Raw genomic sequence first — 22,921 nt, 5'->3', positions numbered from 1 at the left:
AAGCCATGCAGAGCAGGACAAGAGCGAGGAGGAGGAAGGGGAAAAGAGTTGTCAGCAGGGTGCCATATCCACAGAGGGTCTTTAGTGAGCAATTCTCTTTCCTCAACTTCAGCAATAACCAAAGCATAAGATTTTGCTTCACTTCACTGAAGGGGTCATGACTGAAATCTATCAAATGCTGCAGCCACACTGCAACCTCAAAACAGGGTAAGGAGAGCATTGCCTCTGGTTGTCAAGGTAACTGTGGCTCTTAACATTTATGCATTTGGTTCCTTCCAGGCTGTTGTTGGAGATATAAGTAACATCTTGCAGTTTGTGGTAAAAAGCAGGCGAAGCAAGAACTAGGGTTTACATGGATCTCAGGCTTCCTCATGGTGCAGGGTGCCATTAACTGCACATGCTTCATGTGAACGTAGACATTTTCATAAACGAAGAGAAATTCCACTCTCTCAAATGTGTAGCCAGTGTGTGATTTCAGGCAACGTATGGTGCAGGTGAATGCCTGTTGTCCTGGCTGTAGTTATGCTTCCTTCATTCTGTGGCAGTCCCCTGTGTCACCTGCATTTGACCCACCATAGCAAGTCAAAGGCTGGTAACTGGGCAACAGGCGTTTATCCACTCATGGTCTGGAACAGGTGTGTATATGCATGGTATGTCTACAATAAGAGCCATGCTGCCAAAAGGAACATTATAGAGCACACCATCAATGTCCTCAAGCAACGCTTCTACTGCCTGACCACACTGGAAGAGCCCTGCAGCACTCAGCTGAGTCAGTATCATGGTGGTATACTGCACATCCTGGCCATTATGAGGGAACAGCGCTTGTTGCCACCGCGTAGGTGAGAGGGAGGAGAGAAGAAAAGGAGAAAAGAGGACAAGGAACAGGAACGCAGACAGCCCCTTTCTGCTGCGGCTCCACATGATGAAATAATTAAGTGATACCAGTAATCTCAACCACAGCTCCCCACTCACCAACATGCCAACGTTCATTGCTTTTCCTCAGTCACTGACCATCACACTGTCCTCCTTCCAGCAACACAAAAATAAAAACCACCTGAAAATACACATTCCAATCTAAATTTATTAATTCAATCATGACAAATCATACAAAAATAAACCCTTGTGCATTCCCTTAGTGCCTTCTGTGTGCCTTTGGCTGCCTTAACGCTCCTATGGGGTGCTTCCCTAGTGGCTGCAGCATGGCTGGTGTATGGCTGCTGACATTCAGTTTAGGAGACTCCAGATAACCTCAGAGGACGACCTTGAGCAGCTCTGGATCTAGATGGCCCGGCTTCAGACTGTACCATTTTGGCTTGGCGGCAGCGGTCTGGCCTATCTGGATGACAGGTAACAGCAAGGGCACTGGCAGAGTGGCAGTGGTGGGAGCAGGAATTCTGGTCATCCTGAAAGAGGACAGCAGGTTCTTGCTCCATGGAGCCATTGCCACTCTGCTGGTCTGTTTAAGAACAGATTGATGGATTGCTGTGACACCCTGGAAGCAGATTTGAACAGTGGTATCCAGAGTCATGATGACAGCAGTCTGAGCTTCCACTGCAGCACTCAGACCTTTGATGGAAGCTACCTTTGCTCTAATGGAAGCTGTGACAAGGCCTTCAGACGCTGCATCACAGTGACTTCTACAGGTGTGCTGATGGAGGTGACCACCCATTCTATACTGAAAGGGATGGGCTCCAAGGTCTGCGTGAAGCCCTGTGCCAAGTTGGTGCTGGACTCCTCCATACTCCTTGACATTGACCACAGGCTTTCTGGCAGGCTACACAATGCACCGAGTATTTTGTTATGCAAACCCACCAGCCTTCTTCTGTAGCCAGGCCCTCAAAGTCCTCACCTGACCCCTCTGCAGCAGAACTAGTGTGTGCCCTCTCCCTCCAGCAAGCTGGCACCTGCACGATCCTCCCACATCCTGGTTCCTGCGTACTCGTACATGGCGTTTCACCAACTGCAGATCCTTCCTCTATCCAAGCGTCTAAAATACATGCAGGTTCCGTCTCTAAACTGGCGGCTGTGAGTTTAAGATTGAATGACATTGTTTGTTCATCTTCACCATCTTCCTCCACTTTCTCACTGACTGGGAAGGCTCCAGTTCTTGGGCGTCTGAAATGGGACATGGGTTGGCTTGTGAGGGGAGAGGAGCAAGTAAGAAATGTGCACTTATATTATCTGCAGCTTCTAGGTCAGAAGAGATTGAGGGTTGAGAGAGAAATGGGATGACAGAATGAGGAACAGGTATGCTGATATCCTCATTATCAAATGCTTCAGCTCCGCTACTGGCCACAGCCTTAATGATGCTTCTTCCCAAGATGGCCAGCACTGTCTCCTGCAGGGGGTTAGAACAAACTGGATTGCTTGCCCTTCCAAACTCTTTTATTGCTGTCTTTTGTTTTGTACCACCTTCTTCTGCAAGAAAGAGGGGATTGTGTCAGTGAGCATCATGCAATATGTTTGGGTGATGTGGCTGTCATGGTTGAATAGCTTGCAGTGTGTGCAGGCTGTGTGATGTAGGTGTGAGGCTGCAACAGTGAAAAGTGTGTGAGAGTGAGGTAAAGCAGATGAATCAAAGGCTTGAGTACTGACTGATTGATACTGGTGGTAGTGGGGTGATGGGGATGTGATGAATTAAGCAGTAGATGAGACCAGTGGTACAGTTGCTAGGGTATGCCATTTGAAGCTGAACTCACCTTGACAATTCGTATGAACATGAAACATCTTCTTGCACTGCATCCAGGTTCTTGGAGCAACATTCCTGGCATTGACCTCTACCACTCTTTTCTTCCTATTACCTCCTAAGCATATGTCTGCAGGCCCTCCCATACTCTGCAGATACAGGACATCTCTCCTCCTTTCCACCTCCTCCACCAAGGCCTCTAGTGCAGTGTGTGAAAACCTTGGTGCTTGCCCTCTCGCATGTTCAGCCATTCCTCAAAGTATCACAGCACAGATCCAGTTTTCAAATGAACCCCACCACTTCTTGCAGGCTGCCTTTAACTAGAGTTAGCCAGTCATGATATCAGGACACCTGTTGATGCATGCAATCAATGAACAGCATGGGCAGCGCTGGCTGCACACAGCATGGCAGCACCAATTTAACATTCTGCCTGAAATGTAATGGACAAATCTGGGTTAATCGTGCATCACAATCCCCATATCTGTTTGGGGTGTTGCCCAAATTTGCCTCCAGTGTGTATTGGGCAATTTCAAGTGGAGGGCTTGCTGGATCAGCTCTAAGCACCACAGAGGCAGGTAGGGAAAAAACAATTGGTGGACCAGATGAATCTGAGAGTTTAACAGTCCAAGGAGGCTTGGATAGTAAAAACCAATAGCGTTGGACTGGGTGCCACTAGCCAGCCGTGCCTGAGGGATCAAGGAAAGGAAAATGGAAACTTTTGCTCTCATCTCAGAGAACAAATTTTAAAAGGCATCATATTCTAGGAGAGCATGCCCTTTCACATTGGGGGGACATGGTTGTTTAGGGATCAAATCTGCATCACTGATGGAGTCAGGACTGGAGGGCATTGGTGGGATCGTAGTTTTTTGGAGCCATTGTTAATAATAGTTTTCTTTGATGATAAAATAATCCGAAGTAGAATGATTTACTTCATTTGAAAAAGCTTTAAAATTCATGGATTGCCTATTTTCTTTGAGAAATTTGAGAAGCAGTGTTTGTTATTAGCTATAATGTAACACACATTTTTTGTTGTTCAGGGTCAGTTTCTTTGCCGGAAGAAATACCAAAATTAGTGTCATATTTTGAAGTGCAAGAAAATAACCCATTAACCATAAGGCAACCTTTAGTATGAATTGCAGCAAACAGTTGTAATGAAATATGTACTGTATCATCCAGCCAATGCACTGTGAAATTATATCTTCCTGTTATATTTTTATCATCTTTATCAAATTTATTCTATGAAATTCCCACCAGCATTTTTTGAAGACCCACATTAAACATAATTAAACTAACTACCCAAACAATGAAAAGTTTTTTTTATCAGTATTAAATTTAAGTTTTGGTACAGTTGACTATTGTAACTCCAAGTATAAACATTTATGCTTCCTTAAAATCCATTAAAAGCTACTGGTTTTTAAGCAAATTGTATGAAATGAATCAATGTTAACCAATACCACAGCAAGTAATTTAGAACTAATCCTTAAAATGACGCATGAAAGCTTCCAGTGACAACAAGATGTAATTTCACCTCTACACCATTAATTATAAACAAATTCAGGTATTTGTATCTGGCTTTAACCACTTTAGAAATCATGAGAGAGTTTCTGGCTGTCAAATAATTTTACTAACAGCTTATTAACATTCAGAAAAAGTAATCCTCTGTGAAAAAAAGAGTGATTTGATCTGGATAAGTTCCCTGTTTCTGACTTGGGCTCAAAACATGGCAACATTTGCCTGAAGTCAGAGGTGAAAAGCACTCACAGATTGATTGAAGAGACCTTGGAGGTCTGCCTGTGTCTTTTCTCATGGCTGACTCGGTGATTCTGGAATTTTCTCAGGTTCAGCTGCATTGAAGCATTCTTGTCCTATCATGCCTCTCTAGCTGAGGATATTGAACAATAATCTTCCTTCCTTCAGTTGTTTCTCTTTCACCTCCATTTCTGCTTTTCATTTCTTCTGGTTTTTCCTTTCTTTTCTGTCGCTCTCTTCCCTTACTTTCATCTTTCTCCTCCCTCACTTTCATTTCTCTCTTCTCACTTTACAGTTTCTCCTTTTGGTCTCCTAACAGTTTCTGGGCTGAAGGGCTATTCAGGCTGGCTCCCTTAGCTCTGCTTCAAGTTTCTCCCTTTCTATACTCTACTGCTGGGCACTCTGGCCCCTCTTCATGTACTTTCTTTCCTCTGTGTGTTATTCTTTACCTTAATCACAGTCAGGGCATCTTTGTCTCTCTCTTGCCTTTGCTTAGGGCTTTGCATCCTGGTCCCAGTTCTGCCTTTTAGGCTCACTTATGCTTTCTCTTCTGGTTCCCACTCTCCTGGACTCAATGTTCTCCCTACACTTTCTTTACCAGTACATTTTCCTTCCTGCCTTTCAGCTTTTGTTGCTGTTCCTTTTATCTTTTTTTCCTGGATTTGTTTTCCTGCTCTTGATTTGCCATGTTGAAAAACACACGTGTGCGTAGCAGCTGACTGTACACAGCCCATGATTCCCATGTGCCTCTCTTCATAGGTTCTGGCTTTTTCCTTTGCTGGTTTCTCTCACAGAAAAAAATCATAAACAGTTGTTGCAGCTTGGAACTGACATGGAACTCTAAGAACCAAAACTGCAGGGATGATTTTGACTCAGAGTGGAAATCTGGCAGTCCAAGCGTGGCGCAGATGACAAGACCCCACAAAGTTGTCGGTCCAAGCCTGGACCTCATTGGCAGAATTTTCTGGAATGGGGCATCTCGCACCATGTCCTATTTGTTAGATTTTTTTCTCACCCTTCAGCTCGAAACATTTTGCGTCATAAATTGCTGGAAATATAAGCTGACAACATCAATAGGGCATCTGGGATGTTGGTGAATGACAGGACCAACAGTCCATCTCCTTAACCAAAGAGATCTAAAGATAAAGAAAGAAAGAGAGAAACAACAGAAGAAAAAAAGGGTGAATTTGAAGCAAGTCAGTTACAGAAAGAGAAACAAGATTGGATTGAGAGAGACAGAAAAATGTAACAATTTTACATTTAAAAAATCTGCAAGACATTTTACTAGATGCAAGAATGAGACTCCACAGTTTCAATTGCTCCCATTCTGGATCAGAGAGGTTTAGTGGCATTGGAGGAAACATATATCTCATCATTAAAAATGTCCTTATGTCATTATGTACCTTTTTTGCTGAGTAAACTTTCTGTACTTATAATGGGTACCATTGTTGTTTCTTTGTTCTGAATGAAGCAAGACTTGGAGGAGGAGAAACGGCAGCCTCAACAACCACCACCACCAGCAGCAGCATCTGACCTCTCAGAAGATTACAGGTATAAGGGACTGCCCGCAGGAGGCCATACTCAGTACATGGTCTACAGGCCAACAATCACCTACTTGGATCTATGTAATTAAGTACCAGCCCTAGCTTTCTGCCATGAGTTTAATTTGCTTTACCAGCATAAATACAGAATTCCTTGAAATTTCTGGGGAGGTTGATGGTCAGATTCCATTTATGTGAGGCTAATGGCAGATCGTCCTGCAATTTATGGCTGTTTGCAACTCACACTGTATCTCTTCATTGCCAGAAATTGCTGGGTTATTTACATAATAATTAAAGTGTGCACATTTAACTTGCCGTTATTTTCCCAGCAAATTCTAGCCCATTAACATTTGATGGACAGGCTGCCCTTCTGATTACCTACAGAGTTAGTCACCCGCTGTACACAATTCCTGGTGTGATTCCCAAGGTCGACCTAAAGCAAGGTGCTTACATTTCTTACTGATTAACTTGGATGGACAGATGATTAGAAGGACTCAGCATAGATGCAGAAACTTTAGCAACTGCACCTTGTATGGCATCACGACTCTGCACTTGCTCCTGACAGTGTGGTCACTGCCAGAGAAGCTGCAGATGGACACTCACAGCAAGGGCCCAAAGTGACTAATGTGAGTGAATGGGCTGTGAGTGAGTTAAAATTGGGCCTTCATGCTAGCACACTTTTGCAGCCTCCTCCTGCACTATTCAGATAGATCCAAAAAGGTGATTGTTGGCCTGGAAACCATGTACTGTGTATGGCCTCCTATACCTGTAGACTTCTGAGGGGGCTTGACAGGGTAGATGTTGAGAAGATGTTTCCAGTAGTAGGGGAATCTTGAACTTGGGGACATAGTTACAAAATAAGGGGAAACTCATTTAAAACTGAGATGTGAAGGAATTTCTTCTCTCAGAGGGTAGTGAATGTCTGGAATTCTCTACCACAGAGTGTTGTGGAGGCTAGATCACTGAAAGTATTTAAAGAGGAGGTAGATAGATTTTTGAAATATCGGGTAGTTGAGGGCTATGAGGAGCTGGCACGAAAGAGGAGTGAGGTCTGGGGCAGATCAGCCATGATCTTATTGAGTGGCGGGGCAGGCTTGAAGGGCCGAATGGCCTACTCCTGCTCCTATTTCTTATGTTGTTATGTTCTGAGAGGTCCAGATGCTGCTGGTGGGGTGGCTGCTGAGGCTGCTGCTTCTCCTCCTCCAAGTCTTGATCCATCCAGAACAAAGAAACAATAATGGCACCTATAATAAGTATAGAAAGTTTACTAATTGTTGTAAGATAAAAAAAAGGTGCAGTGGTAGCAATCTGAAAGTTGGAGGTTCTTTTAGCAAATGAAACAGCAAAAGGTCCTGTGATCCAGTGAGCTTCAGCTGAGCACACCTTTGTATTGCTTCAGTGCTCTCAGATTTTACTGGCAGCTCAGGGACTTGGTCAAGCATCTGCCATTTTGGGTTAAAATGCAGTGGGGACATGTATAACATCATTAGATTGGTACTTTGCCTCAGGTGGGCTTCTGACCCAAAACCAAAAACTGGTGTTAAAATGGTGGTGGTGGAGAGAACAGTGCAACAAGTGTGCACGAACCCTCAGATATGATTTTAACCCCCTGCCTTGTCCCATTGTTGCTGGGCAGGATGGGTTAAAATTGACCCTAGTTTGCTCTGGCTCACTTTAAGCCCTGTTATAAATGCTGATTGGGACTTTCCACACTGTCCTGTATGGTAGTTGTTTAAGTGCCGGAAGTGGGAAAAAAAAGTTAAGTTTATTACTGGATAGAGAGATTAAATTAATTGTAACCATATTATAGCTTTTGAATGTAGAAATGGCCTGCACATGTTACCTCGATGTCAAGCTCAGACTGTTATAAACACACCATATAATTTGGCAAACCCTGCAAGTACATAGCAAGCATGGTATTTCCTTCTATTATCCTTTCAGAGGAGGATTAGGATGACATGAAGTTAGGGAACATCTGATTTGAGTCAATACAATCTCCTGTGCCTAGCTGAGAAACAATGAAAAGTCTGGTTGGTACCAGGTCACAGAAATGAGACCTGTCATATCAATCTTGGACTCACATGTAAGATTATTAAAGGATATAAAATAGAATGATACAGCCCACATGGTAACCATTCAGCCCATCATGCCTGTTCCGATTCTTTTAAAAAGTTATCCAATTAGTCCCACTCACCTGCTCTTTCCCTGTAGCCCTGCAAATATTTCCTTTTCAAGTATTTATCCAATTCCCTTTTGTAAGTTACTGTTGAACCTGCTTTCACCACTTTTTCAGGTATTGCATTCTAGATCATAACAACTCACTGCACAAAAACAACTCTCATCTCTCCTCTGGTTCTTTTGCCGATCATCTTAAATCTGTATCTACTTATTTGTTCTATCAAAACTACTTGAAAGGGGTTTGACAACATAAATGACACTTCAGATGCCACACTTTAAAGTACAAAAAGTATATGAAAGTAGAAAGGCCATCAATTTCATGCTGACCAAAATTACAGGTTAAATCTTCCTGGGAGGGAGATTTGCAAGACTTGGAAATTTACAAGTACCTGACAACCTGTAAACTTCTGTCACCACGAATAACTATCCTATAACTACTAAGCTCCGGACCCCTGAGTACTCAGGAACAACACAATAGAAGATCAATTATTTCAGGATAACACACTTAGGATAATCCATTTTTCATTTAAAGTTGCATCCAACAGAAGCTGAGCAGAAAGTGAGTTAAAATTCAAGGACAATATGGGGGAGCAGTGTATCAGACTGTTGTATCATCTTCCTCAATATGTTCCAAGCAAGAATAGAGATCTACGCATATATAGGTTAAATTCAATTGCTTACCATCTGGCAACGTTATAGACAGGGCATGCTGGTGCAGTGCCCTAGAATGGTAGGATGCGTATTTGAGCCTACAATTCTCACTAGAATTAATTAATTGCTCATCTGAGTCATGTTATTGTGGCAAAATGCCAAGAGGGGACCAGGCACTTCACTACAAGGCAAGCGAAAGGGAATTGAAACAAACAGCATGGAATTCTTATATTAAAAGTGAAATTGGCCAATTGCCTGCCTATCTTCTTGGCTGAAGAATGGTGTATGGCCCCAGGATATATCAGGAGAAGGGAAAAATAAAATGAGATACAGAAGTGGTCCAAAAAATAAACAAGTAGCTTACATATATTGGTGACATACCATCCAGCTGTGTTATTACAAATTTGTGGCAGCCGAGAAAATAGTTCTCATTGTGGGATTATCTTATTAACATTTGTCTTTTTGACTGATTTCAACTGGCTTTGATAAAAAATATGTTATCGTTAAGCGAAAGTTTAACAAATACCCTAATATGAGGTTAATTTTTATTCTGGTTTCTACACAGAATTTCATGCTTCTTCTTTGCTCTTTAATGTGCTATGCCATAGTAAGCAACAAAACAGATGCCAAAGGTAAGAATCTGACTTGATAGGATGTAGAAAAAAAATCAATCCTATATTATATGTTCAGTGAAAAGTAATCCTCTGTCAAATGTTTTAAACAATTTGCTACTGTGACACAGTGCAGCTTGTAACATTACACCATTGAATCTCTTTCTTCCAATACAGTTTGGGTAATATTCCCAAAATGTGTCATAACTCCATGCTTGATTTCCAATTTATTCTCAAATAAATAGATTGGAACAAACAAAATAGTTGTACACAGCTTTCAAGAAATTTAGAATGAATAGTCATTTTTTTATGTCCAACTAAGCCTATTGTTTCAGATCTCTGCCTTTAGGCACTGTATATGCACTATTCCCCTGTTGTCCACTATTAATATTTACTTATAGGCAGGGTGCCTAGAATTCTGAAGCATCTTAGGGCCAACTTTGCTGACAAGCCAAACCAAATTTTGCAGAAGCAGAATGTGGATTCTGTGGCGGAGCTATTCAATTTCTGTGGCAGATTACTAAGTGTTCTAAGTAGATTTAAATGTTAATTTTCCAATTTAGGGAGCAGTTACACTGCAGCCACAAATCTGAGAATGGTTGCTGCGGTTCAAGTTATGCTCACTTTGTAGCTCCTGCCTCATTATAATTTTAACTGCACTGCTCTGCAAGTGCCTAAATACATGAATGTATATAGTTTTCTTCTAAAGGTCAGAAATTTAATAGTGAGCTTTTAGTTTCCTCTGTCTGGCAGAAGACATCCAGAAAGGGAGTTAAAATCCAGGCTTTTGCTTTTGGGCAGAGCTGTTCATTATTTTGCCATTAACACTCTCTCTGGACTAACGCTTTTTCTTTCAACACAACTAATGGCACACCCTTGGCCTATGTTCCGTGACATCTTCGTCATTTAATCTCTGCTGCCTTCTGCCCTATCACATACCTTTCCTTTTGTTCGTCTTCCGCCCTCCCCCTTTTCACTTGCTCACCCTTACCAGCTCTGATGAAAGGTCACAGACCTGGGACGTTAACTCTGTTTCTCTCTCCGCAGATGCTGCCAGACCTGCTGAGTATTTCCAGTGCTTTCTGTTTTTATTTAAAATCCAAACTGTCAATTTACCAATCTAGGCCTGCCCCACAGCCATTTTAACACTGCTTTTTTGGTTTGGCTATGAGGTACCTGCGTGATTCAGTCAGAAGCCTCAACAATACATGTAAATCAGGGTCCTGTGATGTCATTGCGAGCTCATGCAGTTTTAATGGCCTACAAAGTGAAGCATCTGCAGTGGTGCACCGCTCACTAAGACCTGGCAGACACTCAGCAGACGTACAGGCAAGTTTAAACTGAGCTGCCTGGTGTTCGCAAGCCACAAGCTGATAAGCTGCCTCTGGACACCAGTTTTGGGCAGGCAACTGGCCAGAGGAATGTTAATAAGGCCCGATCATTAAAAGGATCAGGCTTCCCACTGTAATTCCCAGGCAGGGGGTCAAGTGTGATCCACCAGATTTTCAGCTAGGAGTCCACATTTCCCTTTGGATGTCTAAGGTGGGATCAGGAGCGGATCCCTAAATATCTAAATGGAAGTTGTGCAATTTTTCAAAGAGTTGACAAGATTCAACATTTTGCAAACCAGATTTATACTCTATGTGGTGTCAAACCTAAATGGTGTGAGATTACCCTCTCCAAAGAATCTCACTCTGCTTCACTCCAGAATCAGATTGAGCTTGACTCTCGATTTACACTGCTAGTTTATCATTACTTCACAATGATAATAAATGTGCACTGTTAGTTCATCCTTAAGCTGCAAAACAAGGAAATTCTGTATCAATATTGGCGTGACTTTGAATCCACATTTAAGTACAGGAGGTTTCCTGTTAATGGTTGCATGATTAACAACTAAATGCAGACTAAAATGGCACTTATGCAAGTCACAAAAACAAAAAGTGCTGGAAATACTCAGCAGGTCTTGCAGCATCTGTGGAGAGAGAAGCAAAATTAACATTTCAGGTCTGTGACCTTTCATCATTTCCAGCATCTGCAGTATTTTGCTTTTACTTATACAAGTCACGTGCTTTGAAACTCTGAAGTCATTTCTAGTCTGTCACTGACTGAACGTAATAAAAATGGAGGCTCATAAAATCAACATAGGAGTCCCTTACACAGCAACAAAATATTAAAAATAAATTAGATTTAAAATGTAATTCTCCTAATGTAGAATTAAACCATTTAACAATCAAACCACAAAAACCTAAGCTGCAATTTTAAAAAAGCAACAGCAGCAAATTGTTCTTCTGGAAGTAAAAGCATGATGTAGAAACAGGAAGTCCTTAAAAGCCAGTAGTGCATTTTGGCCGTAAAATTTGATAAGATCCCAACAACTACAAGCCAGTCCGTTTAACTTCGGTGGTGGGAAAACTTCTAGAAAAAATAATTCGAGACAAAATCAATAGTCACATGGACAAATGCGAGTTAATTAAGGAAAGCCAGCTTGGATTTCTTAAGGTAAAATCATGTTTAACTAACTTGCTACAGTTTTTTGAGGAGGTAACGGAGAGGGTTAATGAGGGCAATGCTGTTGATGTGGTGTGCATGGACTTTCAAAAGGTGTTTGATACAGTGTCACACAACAGACTTGTGAGCAAACTTATAGCTCATGGAATAAAATGGATGGTAGCAACATGGTTACGAAATTGGCTGAGTGACAGGAAACAAAGAGTAGTGGTTAATGGATATTTTTCGGACTGGAGGAAGGTTTGTAGTGGAGTTCCCCGGGGATCAGGATTGGGACCCTTGCTTTTCCTGATATATGTTAATGACCTAGATATTGGTGTACAGGGCACAATTTCAAAGTTTGCAGATGATACGAAACTTGGAAGCATTGTGAACTGTGAGGAGGATAGTGTAGAACTTCAAAAGGACATAGACAAGTTGGTGGGCAGACAGGTGGCAGATGAAATTCAATGCAGAGAAATGTGAAGTGATTCATTTTGGTAGGAAGAACATGGAGAGGCATTATAGAATAAAGAGCACAATTCTAAAGGGGTGCAGGATCAGAGGGACCTCAGTGTATATATGCATAAGTCATTGAAGGTGGCAGGACAGGTTGAGAGTGGTTAATAAAGCATACAGTATCCTGGGCTTTATTAATAGGGGCATAGAGTACAAGAGCAAAGAAGTTATGTTGAACTTGTATAAGACACTAGTTCAGCCTCAGCTGGAGTATTTCGTCAGTTTTGGACACCGCACTTTAGGAAAGATGTGAGGGCATTGGAGAGAGTACAGAAAAGATTCCGGAGAATGGTGCCACGGATGAGGAATTTCAGTTATGAAGATAGATTGGAGATGTTAGGACTGTTTTCCTTGGAGGAGAAGGCTGAGAGGTGATTTGATAGAGGTATTCAAAATCATGAGGGGTCTGGACAGAATAGATAGAGAGAAACTGTTCCCACTTGTGAAAGTATCGAGAACAAGAGAGCACAGATTTAAGTATTTGGTAAGGGAGCAAAAGTGATATGAGGAAAAACTTTTTCACGTAGCGAGTGGTTAAGGTCTGGAATGCGCTGCCCGAGAACGTGGTGCAGGCAGGTTCAATTGAAGCATTCAAAAGGGAATTAGACAGTTATATGAAAAGGAAGAATGTGCAGGGTTACGGGGAGAAGGCGGGAAATGGAACTGAGGGAATTGCTCTTTCAGAGAGCCAGTGCGGATGAGATGGGCCAAATGGCCTCCCTCTGCACTGTAACAATTCTGTGATTCTGATGGGATCACTGTGTGTGATTGATCCGTGCACATTGTTTCCGATGCAGGCGGTATGCTCATTGCTATGATTGCAGCGAGCAGCAATGCTGCACGGCTGCACACCAGATCAGTGGGTGCAAAATTGCTTGAGGCCCAGCACCACTTAAAGCTAGCCTGCATCATTTAAAGCCAGCCTGCACCTCTTAAAAAGGAGATATATTCTGGTTGCAGCAGATGCTGGAAGTGGCTGGGGAAGATTGTGCGATCAGCAGGAACACTGAAAATGGAGCAAGAAGGAAGAGAGGGTTTTCCAAGGTTAAGTGATGTAGCATGGGAAACCTTAGTGCAGGAGTTGGAAAGGAGGAGGGAGATCCTCTATCCACAGAGGACTAGGAAGCCCTCAAGACAGACACTGAAGGCTGTGGAGGAAAATAGCGGTTGCAGTCAATGCCAGCAGTGTAGCCTTGAGGATCTGGGTTCATAGCTTTATCTCACCCTCATACACTAAAAATTGCTGCAGGCCTCACATTCACATCTCATAGCTTGCACGCACTGCCAACTATTCAACTATGATAGCCACATCACCCAAACAATTTCCAAATGCATTCACTGACACACTTCCCTCTCTCTTGCAGGGTAAGATGGCACATAACCGGCAGTGGACAGGCATGGCTGCATGTCCTTACTCCAATCGAGGAGATGGTGCAGGCCATTATTGGAGTGGCTATGACTGAGGCTGTGACCAGTGGCGAGGCTTAAACCACCCAAGATCTCACCATTCAGATTTCATCATTAAGATCTCACATCCCATTTCACCTCATCCCACAATCTCGTATAATCTACAAGTCTCAGATGGTCTAAGCATGCACCTCTTCCCTTCCTCACCTCAGTGTAACCTTTCCCTGGTGCCTTTCTCCTTTCAGATATCCAAGAACTGTAACATGGCCAGTGGTGTAGAAGCAAAAAGTGGAAGAAGAAGAGACTGACGATTAAAGAAACACTGTCACTCAATCTCACACTCAACCACCAGCTAAGATACTGATCGAGCTAAGCTCAGGATCTGCACATGGTGAGAGACCGGGCATGAGTAGCCTGAAGTCAGGGCAATAACACTAACACAACTTGTATTTATATAGTGCCTTTAACAAGATAAAATCCCAAGGTCCTTTACAGGAGAGCTACGAAACAAAATTTGACACGAACCACATAAGGTGATATGAGATGATATAAGATGACCAAACGCTAAGTGAAAGATGTAGGGTTTAAGGAGCATCTTAAAGGAGGGAAGAAAGATAGAGAGGCAGCGAGATTTAGGGAGGGAATTACATAGCTAGAGCATTGGCAGTTGAAGGCACAGCCACCAATGGTGGAGGAATTAAAAAATCAGGATGCTCAAGAGATCAGAATTGGCAGTGTAGAGATCTCAGAAGGAGATTACAGAGATAGGGGGAGCGAAGCCATGGAGATATTTGAAAACAAGGATGAGTATTTTGAAATCGACAAGTTGCTTAACCGGGAGCCAATGTAGGTCAGGGAGGACAGGGGTGATGGGTGAGCAGGACTCCGTGTGAGTTAGGACACGAGCAGCAGAGCTTTGAATGATCTCAAGTTTATGGAAGGTAGAAAGTGGGACTCCAGACAGAATTGCATGGGAATAGTCAAGTCTAGAGGTAACAAAGGCAGTGACGAGGGTTTTGGCAGCAGATAGGCTGAGGCAAGGACGGAGTCAGGCAATGCTATGGAGGTGGAAAAAGGTGGTTTTGTGATGGTGGTGACATGTGGTGGGAAGCTCAGCTTGGGGTCAAATATGACGGCAAGGTTGCAAACAGTCTGGTTCAGCCTTAGACAGTTGCCAGGGAGAGAGATGGAGTCGGTAACAAGGGAACAGAGTTTGTGGTAGGGACCGAAGATAATGGCTCTGTCTCCCCAATATCTAGTAGGAGGAAATTTCTGCTCATCCAGTGCTGGGTGTTGGGCAAGCAAAATTTTGAGACAAGAGAAGGTCAAGAGAGGTGTTGGTGAGGTAGAGCTGTGTGTCATCAGCGTACTTGTGGAAACTGACACTGTGTTTTCAGATGATGTCACCATTGGGCAGCATGTAGATCCTTGGGGGACATCAGAGATAAAGGTGCAGAAGGGGGAAGAGAAGCCATTGCAAGTAATTCTGTGGTTACAACTGAAAAGATGAGAATTGAACCAGGTGAGAGCAGTCCCTCCAGCTGGACAATGGTGGAGGGGCATTGGAGCAGAACTGTATCAGAGGCTGTAGACACATCGAGAGGACAAGGAGAAATAGCTTACCTTTATCACAGTCAACTAAGATGTCATTTGTGACTTTGGTAAGAACTGTTTTGGTGATATGGTAGGGTGGAGACCTGATTGGAAGGATTCAAGCAGGAAGGCAAAGAGAAAGAGTAATGCAGCTTCAGCACGCCATAGCGTGAGGTCACATAAGAGTTCTGTTGCACAGGATTCAGCTGAGGACTTCGATGGAGCAGCCTACAGGAAAAGGCTGATGGGTATGCACACAGAAATAGTTGGTGCATTGGCGCACCTGCCAGAAAGCCTGCAGTCACTGTCAAGAAGCACGGAGGAGTCCAGCACCAACCTTGCACAGGGCTTTGTGCAGAGCTTGGACCCCATCTTTTCTAGTGTAGAAGCAGTTGCCAACTCCATAAGAACATTTGTGGACCCAGTCGTGATGCAGCGTCTGGCGGCCAATATCTCAGCTTCCATTGCAGCATAGGCAGAAGCCACCCAAATTTTCAGTGCTGCAGTGGAAGCTCAGACTGAGGTCATGAGATTCATAAAAGCAAAATACTGCGGATGCTGGAAATCTGAAACAAAAACAAGAAATGCTGGATTCACTCAGCAGGTCTGGCAGCATCTGTGGAAAGAGAAGCAGAGTTAACGTTTCGGGTCAGTGACCCTTCGTCATGCGATTCATGCTTGTTACCATGCAGTCTCAGACTGCTGCTATCATGGTTGTGGATACCAGTGCTCAAAGGAGTTTGCAGGGTCTCATAGCGGTCCAGCAATCTGTCCTCAACACATTGCAAGGACTGCTGAGGCGCCACCACAGGGGACTGGCAGAGGCTCCGTGGGGAATGACTCTGCTGCCCTCTCTCAGGATCACAGCATTCATCCTCCCACCACTGCCACTCCTCCAGTGCTCTTGCTGTTGACTGTTGGCCAGCCAGCACAGCCAGCTGCCACCCATGTCAGGGTGGTGAAGTCCGAGGCTGGACCTTCTAGAGCCAGAGCTGCTTGATGTTGTTCCGCAAGCCCATCTGCAGTCTCCCCCACATCTGCCAGCTATGCTGCAGCCATTGGGGTTGCACTGTGTAGGAGCTCCAGGACAGGAAAAGGCACATGGAAGACAGGCAACGAAGAAAATGCTCTAGACTGAATTAGTTGTATGGAATATTGGATGGTTTGATTGATAAAGGTGGTGTGAAATGTTTGTTTTGTGGTAACTTTTACTTCAGCGTTGTAGTCAAGAGGACGCTGTGTTATCAGTAACAGAGGGGTAGTTAAGTGTGGGACTGTTGTTGACTGGGGAACTGGGGTTGTGTTAACTAGTACTGCAGTTGAATGAGCCGATCACAGACAGCCTGACCGGTTACCTCCTCCCTTCCTCTTCCTCCTCACTCTCTTTCTCCTCCTCCTCCTCAGATGCTCATTATATACCTGGTGACAAGAGCTGTATCCTCACGATGACAAGGTTCTTCTAGATGCAGCAGACCACGGCGAATCATGACACGCACTCTGATAAGTACTGCAGGACTCCTCCAGAGCAGTCCAGGCAGTGGAAGCACCGCTTAAGCACCTCAATGGTCATTTCATGTGACAGCTTATCTCTTGTTGCATGCATATTGTGAGTAGGCTGTGCACCAGAGTCATGAGGCAGGTAGTCAGTGAACAGTGCTTGTTGCCCAGTAGCCATCCTTTAGTTTGCCATGGAGACTCAAATGCAGATGATACAGAGGACTGCCACAGGATAAAGGTATCATGACTGCTGCCAGGATACAAGGGGCTGGATTTTGTGACCACAGCAGAGCTCCCAGCACCATTTCAAAATGGCACGAGGAATCCTGCCTTGACCAGCTGGAGCCTCCCCACCCCCCAGAGTGATTCTACAGCATCTTCAATGTTATCCCCAAGAATCCATCCCTGAAGATGAGCAGGGGACCTGAAAAGCTGTGGCACCGGGGATTGTCGAAGTATGTGGGGGTCATGGCTGCTTCATGGGAAGCGGGAACACACCTGCAGGAAATACTTTCGGTGGTCACCAGTTGAACGTTCATTGAATGCAAGCCCTTCCTGTTGATGAAGGGAGCAAGCTGGTCTCTAGGAGTCTTGATAGCCATCAGTAACAGAAGGGAGTCTTGCATCCAGGGAAATCCAAGAGGTTGCAAATCGTCCTGCAGCAGGGCACATAAGTCAGTGACGGCCTCCCTGGAGAGCCATAGTCTTCACTGACAGTGGCACGCTGACATTTGGATGCAGCTGATCCGGGTCCGGTACACACTGTGGCCCTGGTGGGCCTTTCTTGGCAAGGCACGTTGCTGCTGTTCTCGTTGTGAAGCTTCACGAACAGGCACAGCTGCCTCTTAGCCCTTTCTCCATCCGAATTGCCGCATCACGTCACAGGGGTCGAAAAATACAGGCTGTATGAGACCCACGCCAGGTGACTTGTGGGCCTGCTGATCACTGTTGATGCAGAGACGACCCTGCCTTGGCAACTGAGGTTCTGACAATTCTCTCAGCGCAGTCACTGATGGACCTCAGAGCGCAAACTTGTTGACGTTCCACCCTCTGTTCCAGCAGCGCGAGCAACCAAATACATCACCAGCAGTTTGTCAACTGTATACTGCACCCACCATAACCCACACTGAACCACCCTTTGCAGAGCCATCAAGACACTGGTCCTTCTTGCAGAGCCCCCAGGACCCCGGACCCCCTTGCAGAGCACACAGCAATGCAGTTCCACAATGGCCTCCAAACCCCCTCTTCCCCTACGCAGCAATATTCAAGGCTGCCTCCCTGTTGCTGCAATGTGGCCTTTTGCCTCGGTGCCGCCAGGTTTTAATGGTCGTGAACCTGAAGGCTTATGAGTGCCACTTGCCATTCACAAAAATCGAGGACCTATCATTAAATTGGACTCACTTACATTTAGATGCATTTAAATTAGCATTTGTGCAATTTAAAGTAGCTTCCTGTTGCATTGAGGCAGCATGGTGCTTTTTTTCTGCTGACAAAATCCGGAACCGAAGTCACAATGTCGGATTTCTGGGCAGACAAATCCAGAGTGATCCTCCTTCCCCCCACACCACCATACCCGCCTTTGAAGGCTGCACTAAATTCAGCCCTTAGTGTGCACAGTTATTTCATGTGGAGATATTTGCTAAGTTACTTGGTTAACAGTATAAACCTGTACCATTATCCTACACATTCAGACTTACACTCTGATGTGCTGGCAATATAGATTACCATTATTGATTGCTGCTCTTCACTGATTTGACTCAGTAGCTGGGATTTTCCACTGTGGCTGCAATACCATCAGAAATGGAGTAAGGTTGGAACTTACACCTGCCCATACAGTTGTCGTGGAGACTAGTGGATTTCTGGGGTTAGTAATTTAAATAATTTATATAGGCTGTGAAGGTGGAAACTGACATACGGCTGTAAGATTTAAACCCTGCAATAATTTAAAGGGCCAAGCATTGCTTGGAAAACTTTTCTTTGCAGTTAAGAGGAACAGTGCAGGGGAATCTCAGGCAGACAGCCTCTGGATGGTGGTCCCAGAATTTCAGGCACAGAAAGTGAAGTGTTGCTCTAAAAGATGTGGCTAAGAAAGGACATTGTTTGGGATGCATGGGAAGAGGCCAGCTAAAGGAAGAGCTCAGGTGATGTGGAAGGAGCAGGCTTTGGCTAGTAGTACTACCTGCATGATTCCCCGCACAGCTACTCAGGGCTGCAAGATGTTTGATGACTGAACCAGGTGAGGCAAAGTAAGAGAAGTCACCTACACCTTCCAAGAATGCACTGTCCTAAGCAGAATAAGCATGTAAAATCACCTTCCCCTCACTGAGATTAAGAACTTCAGTATATTCCCATTAATGGGCACAGGTGGCAGCACTTTCCAATACAACACAAACTTTAACTACTCAGTGTTTTTTCCTTTCATGTTTACATGTATGCTCCCCCTCTCACCATCCAAAGCCTGAGATGGTAGGTAATAGATTGGTTCAGAGACCTATGCTCTGCTTATTTACTCTTCTGTGTTGTTTCTGAAAAGTAATGAGGAGAGATTGGTCACAGGTAATGACCTCCATATGAAAAGGAAGCCTGGACTACTGAGAAGGCCAGCAGTGGAGGGTGTTTGAAATGGAAAAGTAGTTGGGAAGGAGCCAGCTGCAGGCTTGTTTTAGCTTCCTTCAGTCCTGGCAATTCACACTGCAGGACAACACACTGTTTGCTTGTTACACACATAGCGAACCCACAATTACTCTTAGCCTGCAAGTCTCAAGCTGACGTGGATTCTGTGAAACCCATGTTAATTTCTCGTCACCTCCTCTCCTGCTGAGAAAATCAGGGGTATCTTGTGCTTTGGGCCCTGGAGTTAGATTAATACCACTCAATTAATTTAAATAGGCCTCTTGAAATCGATAAACAGAACCAGGGCTGAATTTGAACCCAGGACAACCAGGTAAAAGGCTAGGTTTAAGGCAGGTCTAAGGCATTGCACCACCCAGTCTCAAGATTTCTTTTCAGTGTCTTTCTTTTAAAGCTGTTTCTCCTGATGGTGGGGGTGGGGAGAGTGAGAAAATAACATCTGTACTATGTTATGCAAGAGTTCCAGTGCATTCCTGTGGTACACTGGTGCATCAAGGTAAAAATGTACCAGAAGTAGTTTAAAATGTATGGTATGTTAAGTATACAATGAGGAAGGTCCCAGACTTGACCCCTATTCTGTATGAATTAGTAGATATACATCAGGAAGGCAATGGGACACCATAATTGACCTGATGCCTTGGGGTAAGGATAGCAAAAAAATCACCTAAAGTTCTTGCTCTTGATTGCTATCCAATGACCTATGCAGAAGTGTGTGTGTATGTCGGATAAAGAGAGTTTGGTTTGAGTTTTGTTGTGTTGTTTCTTGAGGTTGAGTAAGAGGCCTGGAAGGGAGGAAAATCAGGAGAGACTAGGAAAGCCAGAAGACAAGGTAGTATGATTTTTCAAGGGGGTCTAGGATAGACAGAACATCTGTCAGTCCCAAACATGTTCCCTGACATCACAAGGTGTTGTTAAGTAATGCACCAATCTGATGACTACAGCTGCTTGAAACTCAAGAGATAGCCTAGTAGCTTTTCATTTGTACAGTCTGGGTATAAATTTTGCCTAGGTGGGGCATAGAGTACGCAATAAATTGGGCAGGGATCACATGCCAGGGATATAAAGACCTGCCTTACTTTCCTTCTATTTAAGTAAATAAAAAATAAATAAATCAGGCTACAGTATGGACATGCTATCCTATTCACATGATTTTCTTTTTTAGCTCTGTACAGGTGCTAGTTTACACCTTGGCAATACATAAACATTTATTCCAGCACCTTCATTATGTATGACTTTAAGATAAAAAGAGGTCACTTTCTTGCTAGAGTTCAAGAAACTGGCATTGCAAATGGAAGTAAAAGATACGTTTCTGTTTCATGTAATCGTGTGACTCCTTAGCTAATGAAGCAAAGCATGATCAACATTCAGGCTTGGGCAAAGTAACATTCACAGCACACAAGTGCGAGGAAATGACCATCTCCAACAAGAGGGAACCTAACCATCTCCCCTTGAAATTCAATGGCATTACCATCACAGAATCCAGCACCATTGACATCTTGGGGGTTACCAGTGACCAGAACCTTAACTGGACCAGCCATTTATATAATGTGGCTACTATAGCAGGTCCAAGACTGGGAATTCTGTGGCGGGTAACTCACCTCCAAAGCCTGTCCACCATCTGCAAGTCACAAGTCAGGAGTGTGATGGAATACTCTCCACTTTCCTGGATGAGTGCAGCTCCAAAAACACTCAAGAAGCTCGGCACCATCCAGGACAATGCAGCCCACTTCATTGGCATCCCATCTACCAACTTAAACATTCACTCCTTCCACCACCAGGGCACAGTGGCAGCAGTGTGTACCATCCACAAGATGCACTGCAGCAATGCACCAAGGCTCTTTAGACAGTACCTTCCAAACTGGCGACCTCTTCCACCTAGGACAAGAGCAGCAGCGCAGGGAAATACCACCACCTGAAAGTTCCCCTTCAAGCCATTCACCATCCTGACTTGTTGCTCCTTCGCTGTTGCTGGATCATAATTCTGGAAAAAGTATCCTGGAACTCCCTAGTCAACAGCACTGTGGGTAAACCTATACCACATGGATGGCAGTGGTTCAAGAAGGCAGCTCACCACCACCTTCTCAAGGGGAATTAGGGATGGGCAATAAATGTTGGCCTTGCCAGCGATGCTCACATCTCATGAAAGAATATAAAAAAATTTACTCACTTGGGAAGATGTTCTATTAATTGTTTTTCCAGTAAAGCAGAAATAAAAGCTTTTTCTAAATTTGGCAACTATTTATTGATAAATACTTGTACTAGCTGGATGGGTCTGCACTTGTCTGGTTCCATTCTTATCTATCTAATCATAGCTAGAGTATTGCTTGCAATGGCTTCTCCTCCTGCTCTCGAACCGTTACCTTTGGTTTCCATCAAGGATCTTTCCTCTGCCCCCTCCAATTTTTCATCTGCATGCTGCCCCTTGGCAACATAATCTGAAAATGCTGCATTAGTTTTACATGTACACTGATGACACCCAGATCTACCTCACCACCAATTCTCTCGACTCCTCCAGTATCTCTAAATTGTCAGATTTCTTATCTGACATCCAGACATGGGTTGCTTCAGTATCTGAGGAGTCGCGAATGGTGCTGAACATTGTGCAATCATCAGCAAACATCTCCACTTCTGACCTTATGATGGAGGAAAGGTCATTGATGAACTAGCTGAAGATGGTTGGGCCTAGGACACTGCAGTAATGTCCTGGGACTGAAATGATTGACTTCCAAAAACCACAACCATCTTCCTTTGTGCTAGGTATGACTCCAACCAATGGAAAATTTTCCTAATTCCCATTGACTTCAGTTTTGCTAGGGCTCCTTGATGCCATACTCAGTCAAATGCTGCCTTGATGTCAAGGGCAGTCACTCCCACCTCACCTCTGGAGTTCTTCTCTTTTGTTCATGTTTGGACGAAGGCTGTAATGAGGTCAGGAGTTGAGTGGCCCTGGCGGAACCTAAACTGAGCGCCACTGAGCAGATTATTGCTGAGTAAGTGCCGCTTGATAGCACTGTCGATGACACCTTCCATCATTTTGCAGAGTAGACTGACAGGGCAGTAATTGGCCGGGTTGGATTTGTCCAGCTTTTTGTGCATAGGACATACGTGGGCAATTTTCCACATTGCTGGGCAGATGCCAGTGTTGTAACTGTACTAGAACAGCTTGGCTAGGGGTGCGGCAAGTTCTGCAGCACAAGTCTTTAGTACTATTGTCAGGGCCCATTGCCTTTGCAGTATCCAGTGCCTTCAGCCATTTCTTGATATCATGTGGAGTGAATAGGATTGGCTGAAGACTGGCATCTGTGATGCTGGAGATATCAGGAGGAGGCCAAGATGGATCATCCACTCGGCACTTCTGGCTGAAGATGAAT

At 44.1% G+C, this 22,921-nt stretch overlaps 1 protein-coding gene across 1 annotated transcript in view; it reads right to left on the bottom strand.

The window, feature by feature from the left end:
- Nucleotides 1–22,921, bottom strand: part of LOC137375617 (collagen alpha-1(XXIII) chain-like) — a 339,099-nt gene that overhangs the window by 178,803 nt on the left and 137,375 nt on the right. The gene's annotated exons all lie outside the window — the stretch shown is intronic.

This window comes from Heterodontus francisci, chromosome 12, assembly GCF_036365525.1.
Source record: "Heterodontus francisci isolate sHetFra1 chromosome 12, sHetFra1.hap1, whole genome shotgun sequence".
In the NCBI taxonomy this organism is placed as follows: Eukaryota; Metazoa; Chordata; class Chondrichthyes; order Heterodontiformes; family Heterodontidae; genus Heterodontus; species Heterodontus francisci.
Note: the sequence above shows the minus strand (reverse complement) of the source record. Positions and strands in the feature narration are given on the sequence as shown.